Consider the following 13,595-nt stretch of genomic DNA (forward strand, 5'->3'; position numbering starts at 1 on the left):
ACACCACATAGTCCTTATAGCTTGGTTAATCAGTTTACTTTGATTAAAAAAAAAAATAACTGGATGCATTTATGAAACACAAATTGTTATACATTTGTGGAACAGCAACTTAAAGTGTTATACTAAGACAGAGCTTGGGACTTTTTTAATTTTCCAAAACTTTATACTTCTACAGCACAGGCCTGCTTGTATTAGAGCTAGTCGAATATTTTTATTATCCCATCACATTAGGAAATACACTTTCATTATCTAACCAAATTGACATAAAATCAGTAATGGCTGTAATATCGATCCAAGCTGTCATCACCTTCATAACACCAGCTCTCTGAAGGACCTTTTATACTGTACACAAATTCATATTGATTGATCCTCTCTCTTTTACAGCCTTTTATGTTCTGCGGTGACATATTGCAGATGCTCTCTTGCACACACACGCACACACAGGATTCTATATTTTCTGGAAACATTCTATAGCTGTAATCGGTTTTATACTTCACAAATTGTATTATCTATGCCCTTACCCTAACCCTGAGGCTAAACTTAACCCTCACAGGAAACTTTCTGCATTTCAAAAAATAAACTTTCTGTATGATTTATAAGCTAGTTTTCTTATAAACACTAAAGATGTCCCTAAAATACTAAGGATTTTGGATATTGCCATCTTTGTGGGAACATTTAGTTCCAATAATATAGGGTATACCCAAACCACACACACACACACACACACACAGAAAACATGATACAGAAAACAACTGAGACTGGAAATGTATTATTTTTGGCTATCCTTTTTGGAATATTTAATTTAAAGGTGACCTATTATGCAAAACTGTAAGGTGTTTGAACACAGTTGTGTGGCTGCAGTGTGTGAAAACATCCAGCCTATAATGATAAAAATTCAACTTCAACCACTGATTTTTTTTTAATAAAACACATGATTTCAGATTTCTCCCTACATACACGTCATCCTAGGGAGAAATCCCGCCCATTTGTGAGAAGCCCTGAGTGAGAAGCAGCAGTCCGCCATTACTGTTTTTTTGCCGTAGCTGCTGGAGATACAATATCAGCGCCAAAGAGGCATTAGTGTTGTGTTTTGGGATGCACCAACAAACACAGAAGCCTCCGTAGACTCCCTCCATCTGAGCCACTGAGGACACTGTGGTTAAATTTCATTGTCAAAGGAAAGGTGGTTTGTGCCAATCATTTTTTTTTTTTTCGCCAGACTGCCTCACAGACAAGGGTCAGTTCAACACTGGATTTTCGCAAAGGTTGATTCTGAAAGAGGGGATCAAGACCAACGCTTCGTACGTGAACATCAGCTCCAGACAAAGTAAGTTACACATTTGTTTTCCAAATTGCCTTTATGAAAGAGCTTCTTGGCACTCTGTAAGGTTAATGTTGCTAAAGCTACCATTGTCTCTGCCTGATTTCACTGATGCTGCCTTCACATGCTGCCAGAATGATCTCAAATAGGGATGTGGCATTTAAAAATTACATATAAAAAGGCATGTCGACCACTTGAATTTGTCAATTAAGTGGGACACGTATATTTTGTGACAGCACACAACGGCACCATGAGACCAGCTATGTCGTTATTTTTATCGTGCCACGCTCCCTGCTTGTGTAATTCATAAACGTGCTTTTATTTTGCACAGTACAGTCAGATGACTGACATTTTCGGAGAGTTTCTGACATTTTCAGTGCGTGACATTGTCCTGTTTTGTTGTTGCCTGTATGCAGGAGCATGAGCTTTTGAAGCTCCACCCTCTTCTGAAAGGGGGGCTGGGAGCACCAGCTCATTTGCATTTAAAGGGACAAACACAAAAAAAGTCACATTTTGGCTCATACTCTAAAAGTGGCAATTTTAACAAGCTATAAAACATTATCTGTCAGGTATTTTAAGCTAAAACTTCACATACACACTCTGGGGACATCAGAGACTTATTTTACAAATTGTAAAAAGGGGCGTAATAGGTCACCTTTAAACATAATAATCAAACCACTTGAAAAGCACTTACTCATGCAAACAATTCCAAAGAGATTAAAAACTAGCCGACTACCTTTTAAGGACATTTGCATTATAAAATGGCTGGAAATAAATGAAGTGGATTTTGTAACGCTTTTCAAGGTACAGCATGAAAAGGCAGCTAAGTGATCAAGGTTGTAACATCTTTGCTCACTGTGACGAGTTTAGTCATTGACCTTTGATTCTACTCAAAGTTTCTACTCAAAGTACCTTTTAGAAGAGCAATGCAGTACAAAAATGTCCTTATAAAAAGCAAGCACAAGTTGCGTCAGTGAAAACACTTCATATGTTAACACATACATCTGCTTGTTGTCCACCCACTTAAAAATAACACTACAATTGCTGTTGCGACTGTCTATTTAATTGTCCTCTTAATAATTTGACATTGGTTCTATTTTTGAAGAGTTAATAAAACATCCAATTCCAGCATGGTACAACAAGATTTATGGCCTCACTTATAAATCTGAGCCGTTTCCTCTCAAACTCCAGTCTATGAATTAGACTTTTAGATCCTTATGCAGATTATGAGAAAGCAGCTTTTGGTTGTATTTGATTTTATGACTGTGAAGACATGCATAAAGTACATTTTCCATGTTCACCGAAGACATCCTTGAAAAAAAGTAAACTGAACATTGAAAACATTTAAAAATCCTTTAATACAGGCCTTTGTTGAGAAGACCTTGATTCGACAAGTCAGTTTATCCAAAACCAAAACTCTTCTCATGGTTCTGTTATAACATACTGTGTAGGTAAAGATGATTATTTTCACAGTTCAATGGCTGAAAACATAAAAGGATATTAAATAGAGATCTATCAAGCATTTCTTTCTTTCTGTATTTGTTATCCCATTATGTTTACAGCCATGGAACTCTGTTTGTATATTCATGTAGTTGGTGCTGTGGATTGCATTTTTCCATTTTGTTAATTTGTATTTTTTGTGCTCAGCAATACTAGGGAAATATAGCTAATTATGTAAGCTCATTTGGCTGAATGAAGAATAAAAATAAATCAAAGTAATCCATGGCTCGCAATGGTGCGGTTGCTCAGATAATTCTTTGTTATCTTTCATGTTGCTCTAAATTGAACACTTCCCTGCCCTAATGTTGTATTTTTTCATGTATAGTATTATTAATGAATACAAGCAAAGGGCAGTGGGCAAGGAAACCGGAGCCTAAAGCGATACCATTACATAAAGTTTGATGCTGTTCTCGGTTTCTCGACCTTTAATGTAGTTCAGATTCCATTAACGTGCAGCAGAGATGGTCAGAGGCCTTTGTGTTTCGCTGCCAGAGACGTCTGTGGGCGCATCAAGCCTAATGAATACACTCAATCACAGACAACGGGAACAAACACGGTCATTAAGCGAGCAAACATCACATTTAAGGACGTTCTCCTCCATCCATTCGTCTTCATTTAAACAGGTCAGGGAGGATTCTTCGGACAAGTCGTCCACGTCTTTTTTGAACATTATGACATTATACAGCTGTAAGAGGTGATGGGGGATCAGCCGCTCACTTGTTCACCCAGCTATCAGAATAGAGCACACACTAATGACTACTGCTTTTTAACAGCTTCTCCGTTTTATTCTCCATATCTTCTAGGCAGAATATTCACACAGGGTTTCTGAAATATCAGGCCATAAATCTTCTGATGCAACCTTCAGGATCTAAGCCACAAGGCAGAAAAGAAACAAGTTCTTTTGTGATTTCTCCTGGAGATTAAATAAACCACTGTACTGCGTTTTGGGAGCCCTTACCAAGCTACCTTAACCAGCTTTATCAAAAAGACTAGACATGGAAAATAATGGAAATTGAAAACAATGGTTCTCCCTCAACTTCAAAAATGATTTCAAAATCCTTCTACATTGCTGCAGAAGTACCGACCCAGTCTATGCAAAGTGAACATGCAAAGATCAAACACCCTTAACAAAAATGGTAAAACAGTGATATAAGATGATTTTGAAGTTGAGGGAGAACATGAGATGGAATTTTTTCCATCTAACTGTCATGAACCGGAAAAAAAATGAGACAAGACAAGCATGTGACATTAAAAAGTATATAAATTGTATTATTTCTTATGAAAATAACTGATCGTTTCGGTAAGTAAGACCCTTCTTCCTCGGCTGGGATTGTTTACAACCGCATTTGGGATCGTTTGAAGTCACATTTAAACTTAATTTTGGTAGTTCGGAGCACCATGGCAGCCCATTATATGTATAAAAATCCTGAAATGTTTCCCTCAAAAAACATAATTTCTTTACGACTGAAGAAAGAAGGACATGAACATTGTGGATGAAAGGTTTCTCCTTTAAGGTTTTTGAGGGAAACATTCCAGGTTTTGTGTACCAGCAAATATGCTTTGCATAAATAATAGCTGCGTTTCCATTACCTTTCAAATTGCCCAAACTGAAATTGTGAATTGAAAATATGCATCGGTTTTGCGAATACTTGCAAAAACGTTTTTTCGCTCACATAAAGTGTTTTTTTAGGCAATTAAAAAAAGGAATATTACATTTTTTTCACATTTACAGGTCACCTGGTGTGCGTAAGAGTTACATGACCATTCTTTAATGCATTGTAACCTCCAAAAAACATCTCATATACATGGCCGTTCTCAAGTATAAGGGGCCAAAAATGCTTGGATAACCCCTTATATACACTACATTATGGCTCCGACACAGCTTTAGTCAGTGCTTGTGTTTATACCAGCCATGCCACAGCCCCAGAAGTGGCTCTTGATGCTGCTTTGCTAAAGATACACGCCTGCGTCTCCTTTCATATTGGCTAGTTCGGTGACTGCGATATACATTAACCTACCAACATCAGTCGTCATTACTTGTTGCTAAAGGAAAAAATGATGTTTTAAGTTTGTTAAATGGAAACAGTGTCATTTTGCAATCATTTTTTTATCGACATTTATAAAATAACGCTAAAGTTTTGCGCAAATCTGTAATGGAAACATGCCTAATGACAAAATAAAACGAGCACGGCTTAAATCAGAAGATCCAGAAGATCACTTCCAGAACAAAAATTTACAGATAATTTGCCGACCCCCTTGTCATCCAAGACGTTCATGATTATTTTCTTCACTCGTAAAGTAAATTATGTTTTTTTGAGGATAACATTTCAGGATTTCTCTCCATATATATATATATATATATGGAGAGAAAAATTATATACCGTTTAACCTCAAATGCTCATCTTGTCTTGCTCTGCCTGAGCTCTGTGTATTGCGGTTCAAGACAGGGTATGTCAAAAAACTCCCATCTCATTTTCTCGTCCAACTTCAAAATCGTCCTACATTGCTGCAGAAGTACCGACCCAGTGTTTACAGTGTGAATGTGCAAAGAATTTCAATATATAATAAATAAATAAATAAATGAATAAATAAACAATATAAAGGTAAAACAGTGATGTAGGACATTTTAAAGTTAGAGGAGAAAATGAGATGCAAGTTTTTTGACCTACCCTAACTTTCACGAACCGGTTAAACCTGTTTGAGGTTAAAAAAGTATATAAACTGTATTTTTTTTTTAGAAAATAACAGATTGTTTCACTAGACAAGACCCTTCTTTAGAGCCCTTTGAACTGCATTTAAACTACATTTTGGAAGTTCAAACTCGCGGGCACCATAGAAGTCTACTATATGGAGAAAAATCCTGAAATGTTTTCCACAAAAAACATGATTTCTTTATGACTCAAAAAAAAAAAAAAAAAAGATATATATCGATCGGGAGCTGTATGTGCACTCATGATTTTTCAACCTGGCGTCGCTTCATGTCATCTTCCCACTCATTAAACTATGACAGATGAGTTACTCCAAAAAGATGGTCATTGTGACACTATAAACCATTTTTAATAGGTTTAACATTATATTATCGGCTTTGAAAATAAAGTTAATTTGACTATAAACACCAAAGACTGTAAATGTAAAGCACCGTTCCAGTCGGACGAGCCTTCCACGTTCAGGAAAATAGTGGATAGAAGAACTTTTTGTGCAATGAAAACATTCCATGGTTGTTAAAGGTTCTTAATGGAATCATCAGTGCCAATTAAGAAACTTTATTTTTAAGAGTGAAACGGAGAAAATTCTTCAGATTATTAATGTGTTCTTCAGACTAAGAAAAAAAGAGGTTCTTTTAAGAAAAGCTTGAAGAACCCGAAATTTTTTTTATGGTACTGCTGTAACCCCTCTTATATATATATATACTTTATTATAACATGACATTTCTGCTGGTCTAAACTGGTCTTCTCAGCAGGGTAGAACCTACTATTACCTCTGAAGGACTGTCATGCTGTCTGATAACCCTGCCTACATGAGTTTGGGAAGACGTTATGTAGCCCTACCCATTTGTGTCCTTGGGTCCTTGGTTTAGAGCAAAATTAAGATCTGTCCTATTCCTAACATCTTTGAACTTGGTCTATTATTCATCACCTGTAGATGGTGCTGAAGTTTTCTTTCAATCAAGAGACAGAGAGCGGGAAAGAAAAGGAGAGAATGTCAAAGAGAAAGCACATAAGTCATCTACTAGAAAACTCAGCACACTCTTGTCTAGAAGTGTTAATGTTGTTTACAGGTGTCTGGCCTTGACAGCCAGATGCACACACATATACACACCCCCACCACTATAACCAAATCAGTCTCCAGCAAGCTGCAACTCAGAAAGTTGTACACAGCTTAATAGTTCCATCAATCCAAATCCTTCAAGTTTACAGTTCTTGAATCCACTGACACATTATATTGGAGTGCAAACTGCATATTTGCACATGGATACAATTCTTTTTTAAGTAAAGGAGCAAGAAAAATGTTGTCAGTAGCCTAAAGGGTGTTTTAAATGTTGGTCCCTTATTCAATAATCATTTGACAGTCTCCTTCTCCAGTGACCTTTATGCTGCACTCCTGTCCTCACCGTGATATGCTGTTTGATTCAATGATAGCAGGTAATTTTTACCAAACAGTGTTTCACTCGTATGCCCGGAGGCACAGTTTATACCTTTATTGCTCTTTTCTGTCCTGCGGTGACAGTGTATGGCGAAGAGGGACAGTATATCTCCATTTGCAATAATATACCTACTGTTTGAAAAAAACCCAAACAAACAAAACAAAACAAAACAAAACAAAAAAAACTGTAACCTTGTTTGAAGAAATAAATACGGATTCATAGAACAAAATATTCATAGAATATTCTTAAAACAAATCTAATATTCCATTTTTTTTCTATTTATTAATCCATTTATTCTATTCCATGTATTTTAATTCAATTTAAGACATTACATTATCACTCACATTCATGTATTAAACTTAAAGGGTTAGTTCACCAAAAAATTAAAATTCTGTTAGTAATTACTCATCGTCATGTTCTAAACCTGTAAGACCTTCGTTAATCCTCAGAACACAAATTAAGATATTTTTGATGAAAAATAGCTTTCTGACCCTGCATAGACAGCAACGCAACTGACATTCAAGGCCCAGAAAGGTAGCAAGGACATTCATAAAATACACTGTAAAAAACATTTTATTGAGTCAACTTAAAATAATTTGTTACATGGCTGCCTTAACATTTAAGTACAGTCAACTCAAATAAGTTTAGTCAACTTGAAATAAGTCGTACTAAGTGACAACTTAGATATTTGATTCAACTTAAACTTTTAAGGCAGCTGGGTAACAAGCCCAGCTTTTAAGTTTAACAAACCAAATTTTTTGTTTAGTCAACTCAAATATCTAAGCTGTCACTTAGTACAACTTAACTTTTCATGTTGACTAAACTTATGTGAGTTAACTTAACTTAAAATTTTAAGGCAGCGGAGTAAAAGACTTAAAAGTATTTTAAGTTGACTCAACAAATTGTGTTTTTATGTTTTTTTACAGTGTGATGTCAGTGATTTATCCTTAATTGTATGAAGCTATTGAAATCATAGAGCAGTTCCTGTTGTTAATATACCTCTTTTATAAGGTTTCACAAATCTCACTACATTTGGTCAACACTGTCAGATGCTTGTGTAATATGTGCAAGTACTGTATATGTAATAGGCAAAATTGTTTGCAACAATTTTCGGTCTTACGGTTTGTGAAAATTCAATAGACAGATCTGAAATCTTTATCCTGTAGTCTCAAAGTATTGAAATGACTGCACATTGTTCTGTGAAGTGGACAAAAAAAGGAAACTGACGCAAAAGACTAAATATAAAATAAAAAAATGAATGAAAAGAATAAAAAAGGAAGATGTTATAAGCCCAGCAGGGTGTTGGATGACTAAATAAACATGCACAGACAATGAATTTCATTTTTTCAAGCAGATGGACTGACCTAGAGAGAGAAGTATGGCAGCAATTGAAAGACACGATCACAATACAACATGATGTACCTGTATTAACCTTCAAACCAACGCACAGTGCTTTCATGAGAGCTTGTTGCATGATCTAACAAGTAGAAATTCCACGTAAACTTCATATTCTTATATTACAGTCTCTTTTTTTTCACCTGAAACTAGATTATGGATTTCTCGTAAGAGTATTTTGCACAACAGGAAACATTTCAAGGTGATACGTAAGAAGATTTCCACTGACGCACACATTTAACACACCGATGGTCGTGCATTTAAGGCCCTGCACTGAATAGATAAGTACATCTGATCTCACGGTCTATACAAAGTTTTCCTTGTTCATTGAGATAAGGGAGGCAAGCAGAGGCACATTGCTGCCACTGCTTGCCCTGTGTATTGATAGTATTGATTGGTTCATGGTGGTGGTCCGTTACAGCCAATTGGGCAGCAGAATGACGAAAACAGGACGTCTGTGGGGTTGCGCCCTGCAGAAATAAAGCATGGCAACTCTATGAGCGCTTTTTTAAGGAAACAAATCCAAAACTCAGCTTTTTTTGCTAAAATGTTTTAGAAAATAAAGTACAGACCCTTGGTCCTGATTTATTCTTTCTGTCCGCCTTCGTGCAAAGTACTATATGACAATAAACAGCCTTTCTGAATGCAAAGAGTCAGTTACATCTCAGTGGGCAGAGAGTGGCTTGCAGAGTCAGCTTATATAGCCTTGAGTATAAAAGTTATTAAAGTCTGTTATTTGTTTTTCACTGAGGAGGAATTGCTAGCCATGGTTATTTGGTCTAAGCAAACCAAGGTAATCCATGATCTTTGTATACTTACTGGCATCTTGCTTAATTCACTATATTCAGTATAAAGTACTTCACATTTTTTTAAAGCACAGTGTCTACATGAACTGGTAATAATCATTTCTATGACCAGTGCTGGCAGAATTAATGAACAATTAATGAAGTGCTGTCCAATTTGAATGAGTGAATGCATTTCTAATCACAGAAATGTCTCAAACTGTAACTCCAAAGGCAAAAGTTAAGGCATTCAAGGATTAGAAAGAGTAGAAAATGTTGTGAATAAATGCATATAAATCTGTTGGCACCTGCAGCATTATTTCAGTGAGGCATAATTGCAAACACAATACGAAAGCACGTCTTTCTTTCTTTTCTGTCTTTCTTTCTTTCTTTCTTTCTTGAACTATGACTGATTTACTGATATCCCAGGATTTTTTCATATTTTGATATAGTATTTATTTTAATTTAGATAGAATAATTTATTATTATCATACCATCTTTTATTTTAAAATATATAGGTATAAGGTATAAGATATAATTTCTAATTCAGGCTATACCTAGCCATTTTCATGCTTCTTGCAGATTATTTCTACTAGGGCTGAGTTTTGACACAAATTTCACAATTTGTTTTGATTCTGATTGACAAGCTTGTGATTTGATTCATTATCAGTTATTTTGGATATATATCAGGTTACAGTACATGCCAAATTTTCTTATGGAAAAAAAAATCTCTCAGCTAATGCTGTAATATACATGAATGACATATAAACTATACTATTGAAAGTAAACAATTTACTGATTTGCATACAAAAGCTTAAATTACACTCAATGTAGTTTTTATAGGCTAATAATAAAATTACAGTTATATAATTAGGCCTATATTTCTAATTCTAAATATAGTTTAACATTTAAATGGTGGCTGTCATAGCCTTTATTAAAATTGACTATGGTTCTTACTACAAATAAAACCAAAAAACCATGATTACTATAGTTAAACAATGGTAACCACAACTTAGCCATGGTTTTGCTACACTATAGCTTAACAACAACAACAAAAAAATGTTGTTGTCTGTATTACATATACAAATGGTAATCAATACACCAAAAAACACAGTTACTACAATTTTACTATAATAACACCATGATTCATTTTCACAAGGGAAAACCCTGATGATTTATTCAAACATGAATTAAACATTAAAGAACAGTAAAACAATTATAATAAATATGTTATATAGTGCATATATTTATCAAAATGCTCCTCTCTAGAGTTCATTTTTCTAGGTGACTAAAGTCACCGAATATGTTTTTTTCTGAGGTAAATTTACGTGACATACAAGCTGTAATATTGATATCTTTTTGCAGGTGAAAAACACTACTGAGTGACTACATGAGACAGGATAGAGACTTTGGTAAGTTGTACTCTTTCTTTTACAAACCTTCTGATGTTCATTCATGTTTATTTCATGCTGAAACTAGTAGTAAAGTGCAGGAGACGATCAGTGCACTACAACGATCTATTACTCCACAGAGCCAAAACAGCATTTATTGTTTAAATACTGGAACAAAATGGACAGAATTTGAAATCTGAGACTTTGTTTCATATCAAAAGTAACAAAGCACAAAGCTCATTGGGATTTGTTGGATGCGAGGTGCACTACAATGTTCCATTCATTAACTGAAAACAGGTTAGACAATCCTTTCCTGGGATTTAAGAATAATAACGTTTTGTAACAATGAGAGTTGATTCAAATCAAGAAATCAATATTTTTTACCCAACCCTAATTTCTACAGTTGTGATTCCCATGTAAAGGCATTCATGTTGCATCCTCCTGAACTTATTTAATCCAATCTATCAAATAAAGTAAAAATGCTTATGATATTTGCACCAGTTAGGCTATTACAGTAAAACTGTAAAGTCACACAGATCACTTCAACTGTATGGATGTATTGGCAGTCTAATGGCTGTAATTATGCAAACTATCCTCTCTGAACAGAGACCAGGCCAACACCTTAAGCAAAGAGACAGAGAAAGAGAGAAACAGTTCATCTTTTATTCATTGCATCATGCCGGCTAACAGAATGTCTCAGTCTCACACAGACGATGAGCTTAAATAAAAAAAAGACAACACACTCTGCTTAAAACAGAAATAACAGTGCACTTTAGCACACAGACAGTGATCCCATAATTCATTCAGCACCATTTCATAATTTAAACCTATTTACTTGGAAAATCTGGAAGATAGTCTGAAAGCACAGGTAACAGGATGTGAAAAAATGTGTTTAAACAGACCCAGCATTATAGAGAAAAATTGATAATTTCTTAACAGCATCAACAACAACAAAAAACCACCATGCACGCCTGTAGAAAATTGAGCACAAGTTCAGAGTTTATGCTTTATGCTTTAGCATAAAGTCGCTATCTGGTCTCTATCATCTTCCTCTTCCTTTCTCTCATCCATTGTTTATGTGGAACCTGAAGCCAGTTCACCAAAGCAGAATCTCCAGGGCACTCTCTCATAGTCTGGTTGCAGTGATCTACGCAAATGAAAGGACACTCGACTACGGCTCGCTGAGCACTAAAATTCACACCACTGCCAACATTTTAACAAGACAACCCTCATCCCAGAAGGTCCTTTGGTGATGAGCATTACGACAATGACAGGAGAATGTTCCAGGTGTTGCAATAATCTTCGTCATCATGTCCTCTTCCTTAATCACTACCTCCAGGCTTGATACTTTCTGCTTGACTAGGTGCTGATTGCAAGGGCAGAGTAAAACAGGGAAGATGTATAATTGCTCAATTTCAGCCCAAAGGGAACGGTAGGGTTGTTGAAGGAATCAATAAGCGACAGGCTAAGGGCTTTGGCCCAGGAGACGGCTTAAGTACCTCAAAAGTGAGAGAATAGAAGAGGAAAGAAAAGAGTTCTTAGATAAAACGAACCCAATAACTTTCTACGGTGCAGTCTTCAAAACGAAAGTTGACATCTATTCTTACATATATGTGAATTTCAGCCAAAAGCACATCATTCATCCTGACGATCCTATAGCAGTATAACTCAATCACTTTTCCATGGTGTAGTTCTTAGGTCTTATATGTGGGTATAAATAAAGCCCATGAGATATTTTTCTTCCCAGAGCACATCATTCATCTTTACGTATATAAAAGATATTAGATCATACTGCATGTCTGTAAATAGCCAGTCGACATGATTCATGAGCATGAACATCACACTTTCCTCAAGTCCTAAGAGATTTTATTTTTAACCAAGGAATATTTAAATGGCCATATGTGTATCAGTAAACAAGAAAAAGACAATGTACAAATGTATGCTTATATGAATAAATCTGATAAACATGAAGTTATGCATGCACACGCACGCAGTAAACTTATCAGCATGCAATATAAGTTGAGTCAAAAGAGGCAGAGGCTCTATTTAAATATCTGACTCTAGTAGCTTTGAGACTGAATATTGCGTGTGATCTCTTTTCATTCAGCACACACACGCATGCACACACAAACGTCCCACCAGCCTCATCTGTAGTCCTCTGTCACCAAGGTGCAGGAGAGAGTGAAGTGGAGAATTGAGAAAAAGCAAGAGTGATAGAAGGTGAAATGTTGTTTGATCATGAATAGTTCAGTCACTCAAAAGCAGTATTCCAAGGCGTAAGCCGGGTGAACTGTTGTTCATTGCCCAAGCTTACTAAAAACCAACGAATGAACTTGTCAATCAAATAGATGAAATAAAATCTGAAAAATGTATGAAAGAGAACATTCTGTGTGTCTTGTCTATTCACGTATGTTTTTTCAATCGCATATTGCTGTAAAACACAAATTCTGAATCATTCTGCTATTTGCTTCCACAATACAACAACAATTACTGATAAAAACATCCATAAAAAAGTGGAAAAACCCTATGTAAAAAAAAAAGGATAAAGGGAAAAACTGTAAAATATATAATCAGACATTTAATGTAATTTTTACAGTAACACTTTACAGTTTTTAGAAGTAAAAAAAGAACAAATCAACATCGTTTGAACAATCATGTTTCTTAATAGTTTTTATTATCAGTTATGTATTTCAGTTTTATGTTACATCTTCTGTTGTTTAATTAATGTTTATTGCATTATTTATTATTATCATGATGGTGTTTTGTGTTTTACGTGCACCTTCTGTATATACTTCAGCTTGTGAAAAAACTACTTGTGATGAACTTTGATTCTTCATATGGCTTTTTCTTTTACCACCTGCATTGTTATGGTGGTTGTGAGAATGTCTTAAAGGTACAAAACAGATTTTAGTGTGCATTGTTGAATTTACTACATGACCAGATTTTCTATGTTTTCAAAGAAGTCTCTTCTGCTCACCAAGCCTGCATTTATTTGATCCAAAGTACAGCAAAATTACAGTCAAATTTTGAAATATGTTTACTATTTAAAATAACTGTTTTCT

At 35.3% G+C, this 13,595-nt stretch overlaps 1 long non-coding RNA gene across 1 annotated transcript; it reads left to right on the forward strand.

Annotated features, from left to right (window-relative positions):
• The first annotated feature begins 1,243 nt into the window (after positions 1-1,243).
• Positions 1,244-12,826, forward strand: LOC127168543 (uncharacterized). The gene is made up of 3 exons (XR_007828118.1): positions 1,244-1,327; positions 10,508-10,554; positions 11,625-12,826. It is a non-coding gene; the product is annotated as an uncharacterized LOC127168543 (long non-coding RNA).
• Positions 12,827-13,595: the final 769 nt, after the last annotated feature.

Source organism: Labeo rohita, chromosome 1, assembly GCF_022985175.1.
Source record: "Labeo rohita strain BAU-BD-2019 chromosome 1, IGBB_LRoh.1.0, whole genome shotgun sequence".
In the NCBI taxonomy this organism is placed as follows: domain Eukaryota; kingdom Metazoa; phylum Chordata; class Actinopteri; order Cypriniformes; family Cyprinidae; genus Labeo; species Labeo rohita.